The sequence below is a fragment of the Coenobita brevimanus genome, chromosome 21 (genome assembly GCF_032717465.1).
Source record: "Coenobita brevimanus isolate Jiangsu-jjx chromosome 21, ASM3271746v2, whole genome shotgun sequence".
Taxonomy (NCBI): Eukaryota; Metazoa; Arthropoda; class Malacostraca; order Decapoda; family Coenobitidae; genus Coenobita; species Coenobita brevimanus.
This window is the reverse complement of record NC_136974.1, coordinates 18,884,048-18,906,704: the sequence shown is the minus strand read 5'-3', so window position 1 is coordinate 18,906,704 and position 22,657 is coordinate 18,884,048.

Genomic DNA, 22,657 nt, shown 5'->3' with positions numbered 1-22,657 from the left:
TGATCCAGTAAAGATCAACCACAAGTGGATGAGTCAACAGATGTGTTAAACCTTGTCAGCTACTAGTTGTGGTCTGCTATATAAAGGAAAAAGAAGTGGAATTATCTGTCAGTCATTTAAAACAACTGCACAAGCTACAGATGTGTTCATGATAAAGGAATTCTTAAAAAAAAAAAAAAAAATCATCTCAACAAGGCTGGTTTGATATGTAATAAGGGGGCACCAGCCATGATGGGCAACCACTCAGTGTTCGATGCAAGGAGTTGTGAGTAATTGAAACCACATGTTAACGCTTTTTGTAATTTCTCCTTTACTTTTTGATCAATTTCTAACATTCAAATGGTATTTTGTTCAGAATTTCAAGGAGAACAAATTGTTGGAAACCGTTTTTCTTATAACCCTTTATTTTAAGGGGAAACTTAGGATATCTGTAAAAGGGTAAACAACCAATATATTTATACAAATAGGGCAGAAAGTATTGTATTTATCCAAAATCCATTTCCAACAAATTATCCAGCATAAAATTCTGAACAAATTGGGTTTTTACCGATCATAATGCGTCCAGAACTAAGCGAGAAAGTACTTTTCTTTTTTCCAAAAAATTCATAATTGTTTACAGTGCGGAACTTTGAAAGCCGGAATACTTCTTAGACCTGTAACTCTTGATCCACTTGTCACAGTTAGCCAATATTTTGTCATGAATTTCAGTAACATATGACCAGAACCTTTAGAAGGTTTCAAAGCTCTAGACACAGAATTACCCCAGGTTTTTCCCATAAACCGCTTCCCATGTGTAGCTATTTTGAGTATCAGAATACTGGAACAGTACTGTAATTCACAATTCACTGATCGCAGGCAGTTGAAATTTTGACAAGAATGATCAGAATGTAAAAAAATTCATAACAATCCTTAATTGCAGGTATACATCCTTTAGAAATTCCATGCCACTGGTCCTAGGGAGCTGAAGTTTTGTATAATAAAAAAAAAAAAAATGTTTGTTGACAGTTTTTTCTTATTCACGTGTCAAAGAGAACGGCAATGGGCTAACTAAAGGAAATATAGCTGAAACAAAAGACCTATTTCATTCCCCTTCCCCCTCTGATGGCGAACGGCTTTACACGCTCCCAACGCACCTCCCACAACTCCCGCGATTAGGGTACGAAAATGGGCCAGAACACCTGCTTATAAATGAAATATGACAGTAATATGTATCACATATGTGGAGCAGTCACAGACGAATCACTCAGGCACAAAAAATAAATAAATAAAAAAAAAAAATCGAATTTTGGTCGAAAACTCGCTCACAAAATTCTAGACACGATCACTCACAGTTTTCTTCACAGGCATGTGCTTACTGCAAGATCATTGTCTACAAACCTCAAGAAGATTTTGGATGTTTGTGTGAAATTTGTGAACATGATTCGTGGTCTTGCTTTGGTTCATCTACTATTTCACTTGTTTTGAGAGGAAATGGATCATGAACACACTGTGTTTTTGTACCACACAGAAGTGTGGTGGCTGTCATGTGATCGTGTACTATCTCGTGTGTTTGAATTGCAAAATGAAATTCAACAGTTTCTCCTTAGAGTCAAGACTTGACTGTATATTTTGATGCCTCCGAGTCTGTTCAAATGCATGTATATTTGGCTGATTTATTCACACACTCAATGGACTCAATCACTCTCCACAGGGAAGGGAACTCACTATTGCAACTGAAAGCGAGAAAATGCCTGTATTCCAATAAAAATTTGCTTTTATGGACTGGACATTTAAGGAAGGGAAATTTGGTAAATTTTTCATCTCTTGAAGGAGTTGTCACAGGAGATGCTTCCTTACAAACTGACATTGTTGCAAATATTGCTGAGCATCTGCAGATGCTCAAAACTTCATTCCATGGCTACTTTTGAGTGAGGAGCCACAAGCTTGTAATAACTGGATCAGGCACCCTTTCCTAACAACTTTGGAAGATATTGAGGATGACAGTGACATCAAGAACGATTTCATCGATCTGAGAACCAATCATGTAATCCAAATGGAGTTTACCGAGAGTCATCTGGAGCACTTCTGGGCTTCTCAGCTGGAAACATATCCTGCATTAGCTAGAAAGACTCACGTTGTGCTAGTGCCATTCACGTGGCCACTCTGTGAGACTAGAGTCTCATGTCTGTTTCATATCAAAACTATGTGCAGGAATCGGTTTGATGCTCAATACATGCGAGTAGCACTAATCACCAACAAACCAAGATTCAGTACCATTGTGGCTTCAGTCACTGAGTTTGCACAGTAACCATTCACCAAAACAATGTATGAATGAATTATTGCTTATACTGAATCATTATGTTTTATGTAAAACTGTAAATATATACCAGTATTTAGAAACTGTGATGGATCTATTATTGGATACACGTGAAGAGTATTGTGATCTTTCATATAATCGGAGAAGATGTGCGAGAACTGTCTGTTGCTTTGAATTAAATGGGTACAAAAGGGAAAAAAGGTAAAGAAACACTGCCTTAACAATATGTACATAGGCAGAATTGTTATTCATTTTCTTCTTTTCTGTAAAATGTCAGTGTCACCAATGTCGCCTTTCATATATTGCATTACTTTCTGACTCTCTCTCTCTCTCTCTGGGGAAACTGATGGGCAGGTGGAGCCTTATGCTGTAAATTTTCTGTGTTATACTTTTCTGTCTATTTATCTATCATCAATTTTTTCCTCTACCAGGAGGTAGGCTACTCATTTCTGACATCTAAAATATGAGGGTGACCAGTTTTGCAAAGGCCCTAAGCAATAAACCTTATCCATTCCTCTGATGCAAACTTTTGCGAGTACCAACATAATTAATGGTTTCCTGGTACTATTTCGACTGTTACTTAATGCAGTGATCTTAAGGCAGTACTGTAGTAAGTGCGTAAGTGGATGATGGGCGCCCACACCTACAACTGGTAGTCTGTATTATATATTAAGTTGCAACAGACCAGGTACATCTTTTGAATGTCAGAAGATTCAAAGGGATGTTGATATACTGCTTAATTGGGCCTCAATGTGACAATGGATTTCAATATTGGCAAATGTAAAGTGCTAAGCACTCGCTGTCAAAATATGATTCCCAGCAATGCAATGATAAAATATCCCACCAAAAACATTAAAGAATTATAATGGCAAATAATTTCAAACCAAACAAACGGAGCAAAGAGGGGTGTAAACAAAAATTAACTGAAATTATATACAGAGGTTTCGAATGCAATGCTCAAAATATCATCGCCACCTTGCATCAAATAATTCCTTAATATGCCCACACTTGCAATGTGGTATCCATTTTTATTCAACCACCACTTTAATAATAGTATATGGAAGCACGTGAGATACGGCACACTGGAGTAGTAGTGGTGGTGGTGGTGGTGGTGGTGGTGGTGGTAGCAGCAGCAGTAGTAGCAGTAGTACTAGTAGTAGTAGTTGTAGTAGTAGTAGTAGTAGTAGTAGTAGTAGTAGTAGGAGGAGGAGGAGGAGGAGGAGGAGGAGTACAGTAAACTCAATTATTCTTTGTCATAATAATTAGTTCAGTGCAATATCCAGCGCCGAAGTGGGAAGCAACCAGCGCTCCAATGCAATATTCAGTGGCAAGACATATCGTCGGGCTTAGATGCAGGAGCTAACCAGAGTCTGGGAAAATCTGCAACAGGCCAGCCAATCAGAATACATAGTGGGAGCAGCTCACTCGGCACACCGAACCTATCATCACTCTCTCATTCTTTCTCATAGATACTGCACAGTGAAGAATTATCTATGCACTCTGCTTTAGTGACCACGCGATGGCAAAACCCCAGTGCTGTGACTTACTCTGTAGCCTCCCATGCCTCGCTCAGTGTTGTTGCAGAGCTTGTGGCCTCTCAGTGCTTTGTGGCCTGGAGCTGTATTGTGATTCGCCTTTAGGCCACACGGGAATTAGAGCACAGTACCATATTGCATGGTGAACAACTCTACTCCATCAATGCCAACACTGAGTACATAGTACACTACGTACTGTAGTACTGTACTGTATCAATACTATACTGTAACACAATTATCCAGCTTGACGCTGAATCTTGAACTGACAGGGAGTACTATGGAATATTGGCATTCTAAAATAACCGGCATGGGGGTTAACTGAATTACATCGGATAGTTGAGTTTACTGGAGTAGTAGTATTGTAGTGGTATTGTTATACTGTATAGTAGCTGTAGTAGTAGTTGCAGTAGTAGTAGTAGTAGTTGCAGTAGTAGTAGTAGTACTTGTAGTAGTATTAGTAGTGGTTGTAGTAGTAGTAGTAGTAGTTGTTGTTGTTTTTGTTGTTGAAGTAGAGTAGAAGTAGTTATAGTAGCAGTAAAGTAGTAGTAGTTGTAGTGGCAGTAGAGTAGTAGTAGTTGTAGCAGGTAGTAGTAGAGTAGCAGTAGTTGCAGCAGTACTGTAGTTGTAGTAATAGTACCGCTAGTAGCAGTTGAAGAGTAATCCCAGTCTGACTGGCCACTAGCAAGCAATTGCCTCTGCAGTGCCATTGCCCACAGAGAACCGATGTTCCCTCATGGTTGACTGTGCTTCACCACAGCAAGGCAAAGGGATGAATGTGGAGGTTTGGTTCCTGGATGAACGGCACACTTGCGTCCAGCCAGTGTTGTAACGGGTTTGGTGGGTTAAAGGAAATTATTAGCCTTGTCATGCAGTGTAGAGTCACCTCAGGAAGAAGCAGGTAGCACTGCATCAAGTGAGGAAATAATGTTGGCCTCCACCTACCACTAATGGAAATTTGGATGGTGACATTAATGATACCTTGACTGAGAAACAACCCGTGCTAGAAACTGAATCTGTTTTCCCTAACTAAACACCCACACAACAGGGGGATTAAATCCAAGTAAGCAAAATTCTCAAAGTACAGTACATAATAACAATGGCTCTCAAAAAATACTTCACATTTGATCGGTGGAATTATACTTAAGGCAATTACTATAAACATGTTGGATAACTACTCCACTCACAGTAAGACGAGCATTTTGTTTCCAACTGAATTATAAAAATAAATTACAAATTGCCTCTAGTGTAGTAAACATAATACAACACAAACAGGCTCAGAATATTATTTTGCCTCTAATACACTGTTTACAAAATAACTATTGTTTAATACATTTCAGAAGCATATGGTAATGCTTTGTGCTATGAAAGCAATGAAAGGCATACATACAGATCAGTATCAATATCTACTGTACAGTAGGAAAAAAATATTTCTATACTCCTTTGCGAGGAAACTGCAAGAAGTGGCAGTGTCGCAGTATTCAAGAGTGGGCAACTTAATCGTCTGAGGTTCGAATAACGTTTCATGAATTGCTTGCTTCGGTTCATCCTTGCATTTACCAATAAAAAGAGCTCTATGCTTATTATATTCGTTTCAGAAATATTTATACTTATATATTTCATGCATGTATATGATATAGGCTAAACTCTACATGACGGTAGGTCCACCTTAGCAGGCTACAAATATAATTAACACTATCCACTGCTGTCAGTACTAACGAGCAGTGTTTAGTGTATAGATATCTTTAATGTTTTAATGTAGTGCATTATACTATAGGCATTCACAGACACCACGGAATAATTATGTATTTATTTAGTTTAGGCTAAAAAATATCTCAGTACAAGGACAGCAACTCTGTTCGCACTTACCGTACTAACATTACACGAAATCCTAGGCTGTGCTAGAATATTAATATTTATAACATTATTAAACTGATATATTTAGGATAACTGCGGAGATATAAAGCTGCCATTACTGGTAACTCAACATATTTGTCCACGAGTGAAGATGATAAAACAATCTGGTGCTTTCAAGAACCAAAAATAACATCTGCATATTAATGCACTCTCCAAACACTTCACTAAAGGAACATGAAATTAGAGAATCGTTATGAGGTCACGCTTCCATAAACCGGGAAACATAAAGGAGCCACTTGATGGAGGGAAGTAGATTAGACATAAGGATGGAAAGGGAGGCAGAGACACGCATTAATAGAGGTGAGAGGTGGTGGTGGTGTTGACGGCGGAGTAGGAATGAACTGGGCGGGTGGGGTGGGGGGGGAGACGGAAAACTTTGAAAGAAAGGTGCGAAGACTTGACAAAAGAATTAGGACAGACGCAGCAGGAACGAAAAAAAAAAAAGGATAAGAGATAAGAGACAAGATAAAAAATAGAGAGAGACGAGAAGAGGAAAAGGAGGGAAATAGAAAGTGAAAAAGAGGCCATAATTCACGCTGGTAATCTGGAAGTGAGAGAGGTGGAGGAAAGGTGAGAACTGCATGGGAGAAAAGAACAGAAAGAGATAGCAAGTCAAGGAGGAGAAGCAAGGAGTATGAGGGAAGAAATTATTGAAAAAAAAAAAAAAATGGTGGTAAAAAGGCATCGGGGTGGTGATAAATGTGATGACATACAAGGAGCAAAGGATATGAGTATATTTAAAGAAAGAATAAAAGGAAGGGAGGGAAAGGAGAAAAGGTTAGATGAGACGAAAGACGTGACAGGGGTAGGGAAGGTGCAGGTACAGAAAAAAGGAGAGGCGTGGAGCAAGAGGAATGAGCGAGCTAAGGAGAATATGAACTCAAGGAAGGAAGAGAGGTAAGAAGGCGAAAGAGATATGAGCAGGTTAAGGAGAGAACAAAAAAGGATGAAAGAAGAGGAGGAGGAAAAGTTAGAAGATATAAGTATGGTTTAACACTGAAAGAGGAGCGCGCTGGGCGAAAGGACCAAGAGAAGGAAGAAAGAGGAGAAGGAATGTATGTGAGGAAAGAAAAAGGCAAGAAAACAATGAAAGGTGGGAAGGGGAGGGAGAGAGGAGAAAAGGTGATAGCAGGGGAAGTAATAAGGGAGAAGAAGAGAGAATGGTAGGGAGAGGGGGAGAGCCGGACAGAGCTGAGAAGGACAGACGAGAAAAGGAAGCAGGGAGAGTAATTGGAAGAAGGAAACTGAAAGTGGGATGGAGAAATGGAAGGGGAAGAAGTAATGAAACTGAGAAAGAGGAAAGGAAAAGCAAAGTATGAAAAAGGACGCACGAGGGATAGTAAGGAAGGGGTGAGAAGGTAAGTTAAAAGGTCGATGACAGATAGGGGGAATGATAAAGAGGGAGAGAAGGAAAATTAGAGAGAGGGAGGGAAGGGAGGAAACTGAAAAAGAAGGGAGAAAAGTCAGAAAGGGTGGATAGGGGAAAACAGAGACAAAGTAAAAGATGGAAAGCGGGTAACGAGGAGGGAGAGGAAGAGTGGTGCGGGAGGTGATTGAAAAACAGAGGGAGACGCAGCGCGTGACTGGTGAAAGTTTAAATAGGTTGTACTACAGAAAACGTTTTTAAGGCTAAATATGTCATTGTTAACAAAATTTTCTATGACTAACCAAGACATTATTTGCGTTTGCTGTAAGCGGCTAGGTCTCAAAGAGTTTCCTGAAGTAAAACTGTTAAAAAAGAATGCGCTTGCTTTGTATTGTAAGGCCTTTTTCGTCGTGTTACTTGGTTTTAGACCAAATTTTTCCCCTCTGCTCCCTTCTCTTGCTCTTTTAACATTTCTCTGTGCATTCAGTTTTGTTAGAGCTCTCACTATGAAACCCATCCCTTTTTCGCTTTCTCTCTGTCTTATTCTTATGAACTGAGGCGCTCCATGGAGGGAGGGCGTATCCACCAAATCGGCCTTTTTGAGTTACATGCACCAGCATGTTCACCCGGCCTTAAGCTTCAAGGTCTTGCCCCAATCGTATGGATATACGCCCTGAACAACAAGGTTGAAAATCCCATAAAAAGATACCGCCAACTCGACCATTATACACCCAAAACGCACTTGAGATCAGATTATAGTGGAGGAATGGCGTACGTTAAACCAATCAGTGCTGTGTGTGAGTCGAGCCCCCCGATTCAGCCAATAAGCGCATAGGAGGGCCAAACATCCACCAACCAGCAGTATTGTTGGCGCCGGCAATACCTGTTGTCCATGAGATTTAACATTTTTGACATTATTTCTGCTATTTTTCTGCAATTAATGAAGGATCAAGCCCATCTCCTGATGTTTCACCACAGCAAGGATGTGCTAGGAAGCGTGTGTGCAATCCTAGCTCTTGGGAACGAGCACAAGCTAAGCTTTAACGATAACAGTGGAGTTGCCTACACCAGCCCATACACTGGTACTACTATTACCACTCCCCCCCTCCCCCCCACCTACCAACCACCCACTCAAGCATCAACAGGACTCCTGTGTTGGTGAATACTATAAAATTATTGATAATAATATTCCTTTCCTCACAACTTGTATCCGGCTGTGATGGGGCAGAGAGCGACATCATCCATAATTTTAATTTTATTTTTTTGGTACAGTTACTCATTAATATAACTAGATCTAATGTAGTATTTAATCTTAATACACATGACAATCTTTCATTTAGACTAGTTTTGGTGACTTTTATACTGGTTTTCGTGGTGAAGCTATATATATATATATATGTTTTTTTATGTGACCGACTCTGGGCATAGGCTTCACAGCCTGCTATCAAGGGCCAGTAGTCCCCCTACGTACCGCACACCTCTGCATGTCACCACTTCGGCCCTAACACCCACCGTCCATACTGAATACATGCTAGGGCTGTCTCATACAGGACTGGTGTATTGGTATTAGCGGGGGTATTTTTACGACATGACGGCGGGTCTTCTGGTAGATCAGTAAAGCCTGATTTTTATGAAATTGAAATCCTTAAACTGTTCCCTGCCCCAGCAGGATTTGAACCTGGGTCCGGTAGGACCGCAAGCCACCTCTCTACCGATTGAGCCACCGCCTCCCCTAATATATATATATATACATATATGATGGCAGCATGAACTTGAAAATCCAAGTAGGCATTAACTAGAGCTATTCTGTAAGACCAAAACCAACAAAATCAATGCGGGTATTGCGGAGTTATTATCTTCCAAACTTTCAAATGATATTACAGGTATCTCAAAATGTCAATTTGGCAATTAAGCCCTTCCTCCATGGAGTGCCTACTCCAGGGGTAAACTTTTTGTTGCTTACTCTTCTTGACCAACGGTTTTACATCTACCTCACGTTTTAATTTGAGGTCTGATTAACCTGATAATTACTGTGCAAGTACCGATTCACCCAATTATAATAAATTACGAAAAAATGAGTATTGACCCCCCAGACACAATATTACGATCTTCGGTGTGCAACAAACTAGTCCAGAAGATACTGGGATGAACCATCAAATGTTGTCTATAGTTTAGTTCTTGGTGTCATTTGTAAGCTAAGAAAGAGTAGATTAAAACTCTGGGTGCCCTCCTGTCACCCTTGAGCATTTTGCATAATTCAAGATGGCAGCCGAGATGGTCATCACATCAGAAATAAGTTGCATGTACAAAGTAACACTCATATGAACTATGTAAGTTTGCATTGTGGTAATTGTGCACGAAAACCTTGTGAGAAGCATTTGCAACTACTGCACGATAATTCAGAAATTTAACATGGGGCCATAAATGATCCACGAGATGACTATTTGAAAAAAATTAAAAAAAAAATATTCAACCATATCACATCTAATTCTTATGAAGTATTAAGGTAAATCCTGTTTCTAACATTTCAAAACAAGAAAAATGTATTGGTATGCACCATAAAATGCATATTAAGCTTCTATATAGCTTAAAATGAACATTAATCATCACTTCTGGACAAATGTAGAAGTGTGCATGGAAAAGTTTGGAAGGAATGAGAAAGTGTTTTTGATTGGTGATATGAATGGTAAAGTTGGGAATGTGAAGGTGGATGGAACAGTTGGTGAGTGGGGTGTGCCTGCTGAGATAGATGAGAGTGGGAGTGCGTTAGTGGACATTTGTGCTGGGAGGGGGTTGGTGATAGCCAATACCCTCTTCAGGCATAAAATGATCCACAGGTATACATGGCGAGTGATGAGAAGGTTGGGTGGTGAACTGAATAAAGGGAAGGCAATGAATGATTATGTGTGTGTGGATGAAAGGATGCGAAGATGTGTAATGGATGCAAGAGCTTATAGAGGTTGGGGGAGTGGACTTTCTGACCACTACTTGGTGGTGGCCGAATTAGGATTTAAGTAAGATGGAGGAATAGAAGAAGAGAAAGACGAGAGGAAGGAGTAGTTGCAAGGAGAATGGAAAGGTTACAAGAGGATGAGGAAAAGGCAGAGTATAAGAGAGAAGTGGAGGAACGACTGGGCAAATATGAATTGGAGCAGATGGGAGACGTGGAAGGTGTGTGTAGGATATTTACAGAAGAAATATGTGCAGTATGTGATGTGGTGTGTGGAAGGAAGAGAAGATGGAGGGGGTGCAAGGAACAGCGTGGTGGACTGAAGAGGTGAGACAGGCTGTGGCACAAAAGAAGAAAGCATACAATGAATGGATGAGAAATAGGGGTGTGGAAGAAGTTGAGAGGCGGAAGAGAGAGTTATATGTAGAAAGAAACAGAGAGGTGAAAAGATTAGTAAGAGAGAGTAAGAAGAGAGTGGATGAGGAATTTGGAAGGAATTTGAGTGTAAAGTGGAGGGACTGTAAGAAAATGTTCTGGAAAGAGGTGAGAAGAGTAAGACAGGGTGGAAGTGAATTAGCAGGGGAGTGAAAGATAAAAATGGTAGATTACTAGTGGAGAAGGGAGAAAAAGTGAGCAGATGGAGAGAACACTTTAAGGAATTGTTGAACATAGAGGATGGAAGTAATGCGAGTATAAGTGGCTGGGGAATGGCTGGGAGAAGGAGGGAGGTGAGAAGACAGGAAGAAATCAGTAGGATAGAAGTTGTGGAAGCAATGAAGAAAGTCAAAATGGGGAAAGCCCCAGGAATTGATGGAGTGTGTGGTGAAATGCTGAAGCATGGGGGAGAGATAGTAGTAGAATGGATGTGGAAGATGTGCAGATTGGCCTGGGAGGAAGGTAGAGTCCCGGAGGATTGGAAGTCAGGTATAATTATTCCCTTGTACAAAGGAACAGGGGAAAAAGAAGTGTGTGGTAATCATAGGGGCATTTGTCTTCTTAGTATAATAGGAAAAGTGTATGGTAGGATACTTATAGACAGAGTTAGAGAAAGAACAGAGAAATTAGTTGGAGAAGAACAGGGAGGCTTTAGGAAGGGAAGAGGTTGTGTAGATCAGATATTCATTCTTAGATCTTTAGTGGAAAAGTTTCTAGAGAAGGGAAAGAAGTTGTATGCAGCTTTCATGGATTTGGAGAAAGCATATGACAGGGTGGATAGACAAGGATTGTGGAAAGTGTTAAGAATATATGGAGTAGATGGGAAGTTGCTGAATGCTGTGAAGAGTATGTACGATGGTGCGAAGGCTGCAGTGCGTGTGGATGGTGAACTAAGTGAATTTTTCTCTTTGAAAGTTGGGTTGAAACAGGGATGTGTCATGTCTCCTTGGTTGTTTAATCTGTACATGGATGGGGTTATAAAAGAGGTACAAGGTAGGGTAGTGGATGTTGAGGTGGCCCTGGTGAGAGAGGATAATGTTTGGAAACTCCCTGTACTGTTGTTTGCAGATGATACTGTGTTGTTGTGTGAAGACGAAGGGGAGCTGCCAGGCTTGGTGGATGAGTTTGAGAGACTGTGTAAGAAACGGAATCTAAAGGTGAATGTAGGGAAGAGTAAAGTGATGGTCTTTGAGAGAGGTGAAGTCAGTGAATGTACAGCGAGGTTGGATGGTGAGGAATTGGAAAATGTGAGTACGTTTAAGTACTTGGGTAGTGTGATGAGTAAGGATGAAGGTTTGGAGGGTGCAGTGCTTGAAAGGGTACAGCAGGGAAGAAAGGTTGCTGGTTCTTTGAAAGCAGTGATAAGAAACAGGGAAGTGAGCATGGAAGTGAAAAAGTTACTACATGACAGTATTGTGATACCAACTCTAACGTACGGAAGTGAAGCTTGGACGTTGCTGGAAGGACACAAGTCAAGAGTGAGAGCAGTGGAAATGAGTTATTTAAGAGGAGCCTGTGGAGTTACATGGAGAGACAGGCTGACGAATGAGGATATAAAGGAGCGTTGTGGTGTGGATGTGGATGTGATAGGAAGCGTTATGAGGAACACACTGAGGTGGTTTGGCCATGTGGAGAGGATGGAGGGTGAAAGACTGATGAAGAGAGTGTATGTGAGTGAGGTGGAGGGGGGAAGAGGGAGGGGGAGGCCGAGGATGAGATGGAGGGATGGAGTGGAGAGGTATATGAGAGAGGGGGGTGTGAGTTGGGAGCAGGGCAGTGAAATGGCGGGGGACAGGGCGACTTGGAGGCGATTTGTTTGTGGCCACCCCAAACAGGATTCAGGCGTTTGGCAATAGATCGATAGATAGACAAATACTGAAACACTATGGAAATACCAAACTTACGACCAACACAGCGTTGAAATTCTGCCTATATAGTACATCCATAAAACTGTACCAAACCTAAATCACATGTCCTAATTAGGCCAAGATATTGAAAAAAAATGGGTTCTCTTGTAAAATGATATTAAATTACATATTTTCATTAAGATGAACATTCATGTTGTAAGACAATATACTAAAAGGATGCTCTTTACCTTACAAATCATGAGTTGAACCAAAATACGACAGTAATACCTTAACTTAGCTAAACTTATTCAAAGAAGTCATTCAAGTGTCCAAAATCTTAAAACTTAATTACACAAGAGATACCATTCTCATGGGCTCAAAGGGCAGCTTGTGGAAACAGAAACAACGAAATTGAACAAGAAATGTAATGCTTATGTTTACCACTTTAAATGAATCAAACAAAGAGTGACAAATGCATTTTGGTCAACCTGATTACTGAGCATGTATGTTAAAACATTCATATCCCCTGCAACTACAGAATATTATGCATAACAAAGTGGCTGCCACAGCAGTGTCCGGCATGGTGCATCTTCACTTTTGTAGGTGCACTGTATCAACTTTAATACACTGTCTGGTGCCAGAGGGATATTTGGAGGCACTGTTACAGGATCAAAGGACTTGTTTGCATTATCCTTTATCCATCCAAAATTTTCAATGTCCAGGCTTGGGGGATGTGGGTCCTTCATTAATTTCCAAATGCATGCTTGGTAGTGAGCACACTTGACATTCTCTGCAAAGGATTCATTCGCACATGGGAGAAAGTTAAGATATGGTGTCGTTGTACCTCCCTTGTCAAGCTTTGATAACCAAAGGGTCACATGAGCCTCTGACCTGCTGTCACAGTGTGGAACTCTGTAACATGCAACCATAAATTTCGTGGCTTGTTTCACCACATCTGACACTTTTTTTTTTTTATGTGACCGACTCTGGGCATAGGCTTCACAGCCTGCTTTCAAGGCCCCGTAGTCCTCCTACGTACCGCACACCTCTACATGTCACCACTTCGGCGCTAACACCCACCTTCCATACTGAATACATGCTAGGGCTGTCTCATACAGGACTGGTGTATTGGTATTAGCGGGGGTATTTTTACGACATGTCGGCGGGTCTTCTGGTAGAACAGTAAAGTCTGATTTTATGAAATTCAAATCCTTAAACTGTTCCCTGCACCAGCGGGATTTGAACCCGGGTCCGTTAGGACTGCAGGCCAACTCTTTACCGATTGAGCCACCGCGAGTGTCCCCAAGAAGTGACAAGACAAACCAGAGTGCAATGCCTTTAGCACAGCACCTTTCCCAATACCATAACTAGAAGCCACAGTGTAATATCCATTCATGGCATGAAGAAAAGATTCTAACACAGCATCTTTATCACAGTTATGAGTACCGAATTTCCCAGTTGATGCTAATGAATTTAGCAACATGAATTTTGACCTGCAGTCTACATATCTTGCATCAGCTGCATGGAGGTCACTGACTGCTTCCTCCGGACGAAGTCTAACATCAGCAGCCCTCTCATCATTTCCTTCTGTACAGATGTTGAGGATGGAATCTTTGAACGACTTTTTTGTCCTTGTCCCAATAATTTCACGACACATATAAGTTGGTCTCCATCTTGAAAGGTTTTTAGGATCTTCAGTTAGCGAAGAATCTTCACCACAAAAGATGCATTGCCCACGTAATGAAAATTGTTTAATCACCGAAAGTCTTGTTCTTTTTGATGGACCTGGTTCACACTTGCTTTTAATTTCTCTAGGTGTCTTTGTATTTTATGTGCTTGATGTATATGAGGAAACACATGACTTTTGACACAGTATTTTAAAGTTCTTGTCTGTGACCAGATTTTCTTCAAGGCGATCTGTTTTCCCATCATTGTAAATTTTACTGCACCTAATAATATTGCTAATCCTACTGGAACCACATTCAATTAATCAGTCTTATTTATCCCGGCTGGGGCAGGGAACAGTTCAAGGATTTGAATCTCATAAAAAGAAGCCTTTCCTGATCTGCCAGAAGACCCGCCGATATGTCGTAAAAGTACCCCCGCTAATACCAGTACACCAGTCCTGTATGAGACAGTCCTAGCATGTACAAGTGCTCGTGGGCCCTTCAGGTCCCTCACACTTGCTCCTGCGGAGGGCTCTCGCACTGCTATAGTTTATTTTAGTTGTACCTATGGGCAAAAAATTCTACGGACATCCTATACCAGGTGCCTGGAGCGGCGTTTTTTGGTCAAAATGTGATCGCTCATTAAATACAATAAGTTTTTCAATCGTGATGGGGCCCCTTTTTTTCACATCAGCGAATTTTTTTAGATTTTTGTGCTAATTTTGGTGCGATTTGAATGTGTAGTTTCGGCTGCCCAGAGTACACACACACACACGGTGTGGACGGTGGGTGTTAGCACCGGAATGGTGACAAGTGGAGGTGTAGGAGGACTACTGGGCCTTGGGATATCACACTGCCCCCAAGAAATTGGCCTTGAGGCCTTTTCAGACACATAAAAAAAACAATGTGAAATAAGAGAAGCAGTCAGTCATTCTTCATCCCTGTGATATTATGCATTCACCCTGCACCACATACTACATACTACACTTCTACCAAATCCACCACCATGCACTGCACAATTATTCAGCCTGCATGTTAATTTCAATGAGTTGATAATTGATGGAGTAATCAACCATGATGTTTTGGACAATCACATTCATACAAAGCTTGTACCTTTTCCTTTTCGTCTGCAAAATTACTATGACCATGAAAACATTATTCAATACTGCCACCATCAGTTATTACCAGTCAATATACTAGATGCCTGAAAAAAAAAAATGTGCTAGCAACACAAAAGTAAGATAAATATACAGGAATAATGAGTACAGCAGCAGCAGGTATGCAAAAATGCAATGAGCCAGTATAGTGAAATCATTCTTTCGCATTTTCATTTACTAACTTCATTTAAATGACTGATCAAAAAGGCATTTCTATAAACAATATACTTTCACTGTCAAGTTATTCATGGAAATAATGGAGACTGTACCATTGCTGTACATAGTTTTTTCAAGCATTACTTCAGCACATTTGGTCATTGGCGACCATCCTGGACTCCATCTTGAATTACTCAAAATGCCCAAGGGTGACAAGAGGGCACCCAGCAGATTCTTAATTTACATATTCTTATCTCTCAAACAGTGTGAAAATGAGAAGGGAGAAAAGAAAGAGAGCTAAGGGAAACTCAACTTTGTTTTTTGGCCTGTTGTGACCTTAACTCCCAACTCGACAACGTGTGAGTAAATAAGTCCTATAACTCCTGGGCTCTGGGGGCAAAGTTAGGCCATTTCTTCACCGAGTTGGAGGAGCTGTCCCAGGATATTCGTTTGTCTTTCGGGTCTTTCTCGTTAGCAGATTTCTTGGTTCGGTGGGTTGTGGTTGAAAATGTGGTTCCTTAAAGTGTTGGCTATCTTGCTAAGAGAGATTTTTTGAAGCTGATTATAACAGCATGAAGGAAACAACATTCAGTTTTATCTATTAAACTTCGAGAGCCTACTCATCTACTTTTTTTTTTTTTTTATTCAGCTCTTGTTGGACGGTAATATTTTCCAAAGAGAAACTCTCGAAGTCCGAGGGATAACAGAGGTTATGATCTTATAAGTGGGCGTCCACACGCGTGCTAAAACACGTGCTGGCAACAAGTAAACAACACAGTAACGACCAAGCTGCATACATGCTTGGAACAGCGCCGTCCAGACCATGTTGGCAACTTTATAAAGTCTCAGCTGCCTCCTATGGACACATCTCATCACCTCCGCTGCCAGTAAGCTCGGAGCTGCAGTAAAACATGTTTGCATACATCTGTCCAAATACTGCTACATAAATGTGTCCAAACATGTTGCCAGCTGTGTTGTCAACACATGTTCAAAGGCATGTGTGAAAGTGCTCTAAGGGTTACACTCTAATGGCAGGTGATTTTTACCAGTTATTATTGGTGGGTAGGATGTGGGATTGAGAACCCTCATAACCAGCAGGTTCCTACCTTTGTCATGGGCACAGAGAATATACAAATCTGCAAAAACAAATGCTCTCCTGGTTTTCTAGATATAGCATCCTCAAACACTGATATGTGTAATGGCTGGGGGACGGGGGTTGCGCTACAAGAATTTTTATTTAAAAATTATCACAATTATCTTCACCACAGGGAGGCCTACTAAGTGTGCACGATTACCCGACAAATGGTGGTTCAGTTACTGCAGTATGGCGTCCACAAACTTTGATACTTTGTAGAGGAATACTGTCGAACCCACAGTGCTATACCCATCCGTCCATCAGCATAAAGTTATTTTTCTACCTGACAGACCATTTACACGTAAGCTAAATATAATTAAAGCATATAATATTATAACCACAATAATGGTAAGATACCTTATCATACACTGTATATGAATATTTAGCCTGAAATCGGATATTTAAATTAAAATCAGTTTTTTCACTTATCAGCCACCAAGGGACAGTGTCTTGGAACACATTAATCTAATTTAACTTTCGGGACAACTGTGTCGAGTTGTGTTCAGTTCACATCAACAATATCTGTTGAACTAATACCAGAATACCATTTTATGGTCCACAGTACGTATATAGCAGCTCTTTCAAACGGCAGATACTCAGATTCTGGAGAGAGAGAGAGAGAGAGAGAGAGAGAGAGAGAGAGGAGAAGTGGGATTAAATGAGTACAAAAGTAGACATGAAGAAGAAAGAGTGGATATAAAGGAGGAGAAATGCGCGAGTAGAAGTGAGGGAGTGTTTTTCTTTTATGCGAAGAAGAAGGAACCAAAGGCCGCGAGCCCACAATAATTGTTCCTTCCAAAAGAAAAACAAAACACAAGAGAGAGCCAAATTCAAAATCCGATCATTTCGAGATGCCTGGACACACTGCGTTTGGAAGACTGGAGGCAGGAAACACAGACAGAGGGAGACAGTTCCAGAGTTGACCTGTCAGACATTAGGTGTGCCATAGCCTCATCCCTCGTTTGTTGAAGTAACTGCTGAGATGGACGTTGCGGGAACCGAATGGAAAGATGAAAGATGGAGTCATCAGCGTATGAGTGGATAGGTTTAGATGTACAGCTTTGAAGGTCATTGATGAATAAAAGGAAGAGAATTGGTGATAGGACAGAGCCCTGAGGAACACAACTGTTGACAGATCTAGGAGAAGAACTATGGTCGTCTACAACAGCGGCTATAGAACGACCAGAAAGGAAGCTAGAGATGAAGACACAGATAGAAGGATAGAAACCGTATGAGGGCAGTTTGGAAATTAAAGATTCATGCCAGACTCGATCAAAAGCATTTGAGATGTCAAGTGCAATGGCAAAGCTTTCGCCAAAGTCCCGAAAGGAGGATGACCAAGAGTCTGAAAGGTAGGTGAGAAGATTGCCAGTGAAGTGTCCCTGACGGAACCCATACTGACAATCAGAAAGAAGGCTGTGAGAGGAAAGATGCTTTAAATTTTTTCTGTTAAGATCTGATTCAAAATCTTTTGAGATACAGGATGTTAAAGCAATTGGACGATAGTTAAAGGGTTGGGGATGGTCAACCTTCTTTGGGACTGGCTGAATGAGAGCAAACTTCCAGCAAGAAGAAAAGGTACAAGTTGATAGACAAAGGCAAAAGAGTTTACCTTGGCAGGGTGTAAGCACAGAAGCACAGTACTTGAGAACAACAGGAGGGACTCCATCTGGCCCATATGTCTTATTAATATTGAGGCCTGTGATGGCATAAAATACATCAGATTATGAAATTTTAATGTCAGCCATGAGGAAGTCAGAAAGGGGAAGTGATGGAGGAACAGCACCAGAATCGTCTAAGGTGGAATTGGAGGAGTAAGTCTGAGCGAAGAGATCTGCTTTATCAGTAGAAGCAGCGACAAAGCCATCAGAGTAGATAAGGGGAAGGAATGATGATGAGGTAAAGTTGTTAGGAAGGTTTTTGGCAAGGTGCCAGAAGGAGCGGGAAGAATTCGAGTTGGAGAGTTGAGAGTATTTAGTACGGATGAAATTATTTTTAGCAGAGCGAAGAACAGACTTAGCACGATTCCGGGCAGAAACGTATAAAAGATGTGATGCAGGGGTGGGTTGGCTCCAGTACCTTTTATAGGCCCTCTCCTTGTTGCGGACAGCATTAGAACAAGCGTGATTAAACCAAGGCTTTCTTGCATTAGTCAAAGGATACGAGAAAGGTATATATGCTTCCATGCCAGAGAGAATAACCTCCGTAATGCGCAAGGCACACTCAGATGGCTCCCAGCCATGGAAACAATAATCATTCCAGGGAAAATGAAAGAAGTACTGCCTGAGGGCCTCCCAATCCGCAGCTCCAAAATGCCACAGACGACGTTTCTTTGAAGGGTCCACAGGCCGTACTGGAGCGATAGGACAGGTTAAGGTGATAAGGTTGTGATTGGAGGAGCCCAATGGAGGGAAAAGATTAACAGTGTAAGCAGAAGGATTGGCTGTAAGGAAGAGGTCAAGGATGTTGAAGCTCTCTCCAAGGCAGTCAGGATACGGGTAGGGTGCTGTACAAGCTGCTCTAGGTCATTAAGGATAGAAAAGGTGTAGGCTTGTTCATCAGGTAGATCAGTGAAAGGAGAGGAGAGCCAAAGGTGGTGGTGAACATTAAAATCTCCTAATATAGAGATTTTAGGGAAAGGAGACATGGATAGAATGTGTTCCATTGTAGAAGTAAGATAGTCAAAGAAATTTTGATAGTCAGTAGAATTAGGAGAAAAGTAAACAGTGCAGATATAGTTAGTCAGATAATGACAGGAAAGCCGAAGCCAGAGTGTAGAAATTTCAGAAGAATCGAGTTCAGGAACACGAGAGCAAGATAAGTCACTGCATATATGTACACAACAGCCACCTTTGGCTTTGAAACGAGTATAGAGAAAGTAGGAGGATACAGAAAAGGGTCTGCTGTCAGTTGCCTCAGACAGCTGAGTCTCAGTTAGAAAAAGGTGAGGTTTTGAGGAGAGGTGGTGCTCAACAGAGTGAAAGTTAGAGGAAAGGCCGCGAATGTTGCAGAAATGGAGAAGAAGCGAGTTAGACAGTGGTTCCTGGCAGCTCGAGTTGTCACCAGGAGAGAGGCGGAAGGTGGGGGCATTTATGGTCCCTCCTCCCTTGGGACTCCGAGGCCACGTGTTGTGCTGGCGTGACGAACGGGTGGGGGGGTAGGGAGAGTGGAAGTTGAGGGGAGAGAGAGAGGGAGCTAGGAAATGAGGGGAAATGAAAGAGGGGGAGTGGGAGTGAAGGAGGGGGAGTGGGAGTGAAGGAGGAAGAGTGAGAGTGAAGTAGAAAGAGTGGGAGTGAAGGAAAAAGAATGGGAGTGAAAGAGGGGGAATGGGAGTGAAGAAGGGGAAGTGGGAGTGAAGGAGGGGGAGTGGGAGTGAAGGAGGGGGAGTGGGAGTGAAAAAGGAGGTGTGGGAGTGGAGGGGAAGTGGGAGTGAAAAAGGGAGGGGGGAGTTAAGAAGGCATGGGAGTGAAGGAGGAAGAATGGTAGTGAAAGAGAGAGAGTGGAAGTGAAGGAGGGGGAGTGGGAGTCAAGGAGTGGGGTAAGGGAAAGGGGGTGGGAGTGAAAAAAGCGTAGTAGGAGTGAAGGGGGGAGAGTGGAAGTGAGGGAGCGGGGCGTGGGAGTGAAGGAGGAAGAGTGGGAGTGAAGGAGGAAGAGTGGGAGAGAAGGAGGGGGTGTGAGAGTGAAAAAATGGGGAGTGGGAGTGAAGGAGGGAGAGTGGGAGTAAGGGAGGGAGAGTGGGAGTAAGGGAGGGGGGGTGGGAGTGACGGAAGGGGAGTGGGAGTGAAGGAGGGGGAGTGGGTGTGAAGAAGGGAGAGTGGGAGTGAAAAAGGAAGAGTGAGAGTGAAAAAAGAATGGAAGTGAAGGAGGGGGGGTGGGAGTGAAAAAGGATGGGTGGGAGTGAAGGAGGAAGAGTGGGAGTGAAGGAGAAAGAGTGGTAGTAATGGTGAGAGCATAGAGGTAGGAGTAGGTAGAGGCGGCATATTGGATTAACCAAGGGTAGGTCAGAGTGAGGCTGACAGACCTGACTCGACCACATGGCGGCGAACTGTTTGACAGCTGTCTGACTTGGTTCCGCTGACCAGGCGGGAGTGTTTTCTTAGTTGCAAACAGAAAAAAATATGTTTTATCTTTATTTATTTATTTATCTATTTTTGCATACTAACCTACAAACACTAATTCACTCTAAAGATACTCACCAGTGAAATGTAATGGATGGGTCAGATTTCTTATCTCGTCTTTCATTACACCCAAATGCGGCACAGGTGGTGGGCATTTTTGGAGACTTAGGTTATTTGATGGTGAGTTACAACTTAGGACAGAACGTCTCACACCCACAGCTGAACTACAACTAAAACCAGAGGTAGAATGAAGTCTACTTTGTTTCTGGCATTCTGCCTGAGGAATACCAGGTGGACAAACAGCTGGAGGTATTAAAGGCTTAATAATCTGATGGCCACACCCACGGAGGTAGGATTAGGACTCTTACCTCTATGGGCACAGCCATAGAGGTAGGAGTGCACAGCAATCTTCTTCAAGTGTGGTAGCTGTTGCCGTGACCTCTTGACTTGACCAATATGGCCGTTTGACAGTTCTCTGGCTTCACCGGAGCCTTATCAGGACGACTCTACCCTATTCCTACCTCTATGGGTGGGAGAGTGGGAGTGAAGGAGGGGGAGTGGGAGTGAAGGAGGGGGAGTGGGAGTGAAGGAGGGGGAGTGGGAGTGAAGGAGGGGGAGTGGGAGTGAAGGAGGGAGAGTGGGAGTGAAGAAGGAGGAGTGGCAATGAAGGAGAGAGGTTGGAAGTGACAGGAAGTGGGAGTTACAGACGGGGAGAGGGAGAGGAGGAGTAATGAGTGATGGTGAAGGAGGCAGAGTGGAAGGAAAGGAGGGAACCTGAGAGCGGAGGCGTGTGAGCATTAGTAAGAGTGAAAGAAAGCGAGAGGAATGGAGGGACGGAGAGGAAGAGACGAATTTGTGAAAAAGTGTAATAATAAGGAGCCAATGCAGGTGTGTGTGTGTGTGTGTGTGTGTGTGTGTGTGTGTGTGTGTGTGTGTGTGTGTGTGTGTGTGTGTGTGTGTGTGTGTGTGTGTGTGTGTGTGTGTGTGTGTGTGTGTGTGTGTGTGTGTGTGTGTGTGTGTGTGTGTGTGTGTGTGTGTGTGTGTGAGAGAGAGAGAGAGAGAGAGATTCAAATATTACTCACTCACTCCCTCGGGGAGAAAGCCGCGGGGTGCATGGCCTCACCCAGCCTCTAAGTCAGGGTTGTTCAAGTATTCAGGAGTAGGATCGGATTATGTGACTCAGATTGATGGAAGGGCCTTACATTCAATTTGCTTTTATATTTTCCGCAAAGCACACACAGTAAATGAAATAAAAAATGCAAAATTTTGTTTTATGTTTGTTTACTACTTTATTTGCATTCTTCCGAGTCTGTCAACGGGCCAATAAAGAGCGACTTAAGGGCCGGATTTGGACCGTTGGCCGCCAGTTGAATAACCCTAAGTCCTATTGATGCTCGCCCTTGCAAGCATCAAGGCAGAGACTGACCACTGCTCCAAGTATCATCTGTCAGGAATAATCAGCTTGCTTCAACCATTAGTTTCATAGCAGTCTCATTGGTCTTCTCCATCCCTGGTTTACTCATTCCACTATCACCTTGTGAGCAGAACCAAGCTCAAGAATACACCACGTGCCCACATTACCAGAGTTAGCAATCACATATCATGCGAGTAATGGCCCTTGATACAATATCATGATTTTCTGTTATTTTTACTTTCAGCTCTGGGCATAAGCTTCACACCCTGTTTCCAAGGACCAGTAGTCCTCCTGCACTCCATACGCCTCCTAATGTCACCACTTCGGCTCTAACACCCACCATCCATACTGGATACATGCTAGGGATGTTTCATACAGGACTGTATGAGGGAATTGCTACAGTTAGAATACATAAAGACTTGGGAAAAATTAAGGTTCAGAAGGGCGTGCATCAAGGAGATACAGTCTCACCAAAATTATTTATAGTATGCCTAGAAAGTATTTTCAGAAAGCAAAGACTGGGAAAACGAAGGATTAAACATAGATGGAGAGAAGCTTAACCATTTAAGATTTGCAGGTGACACTGTCCTAATCTCAGAAACGGCAAAGACATTGCAAAGAAATGTTAAATGGCCTGAAGAGAGAAAGTTTCAAAGTAAGGCTAAAG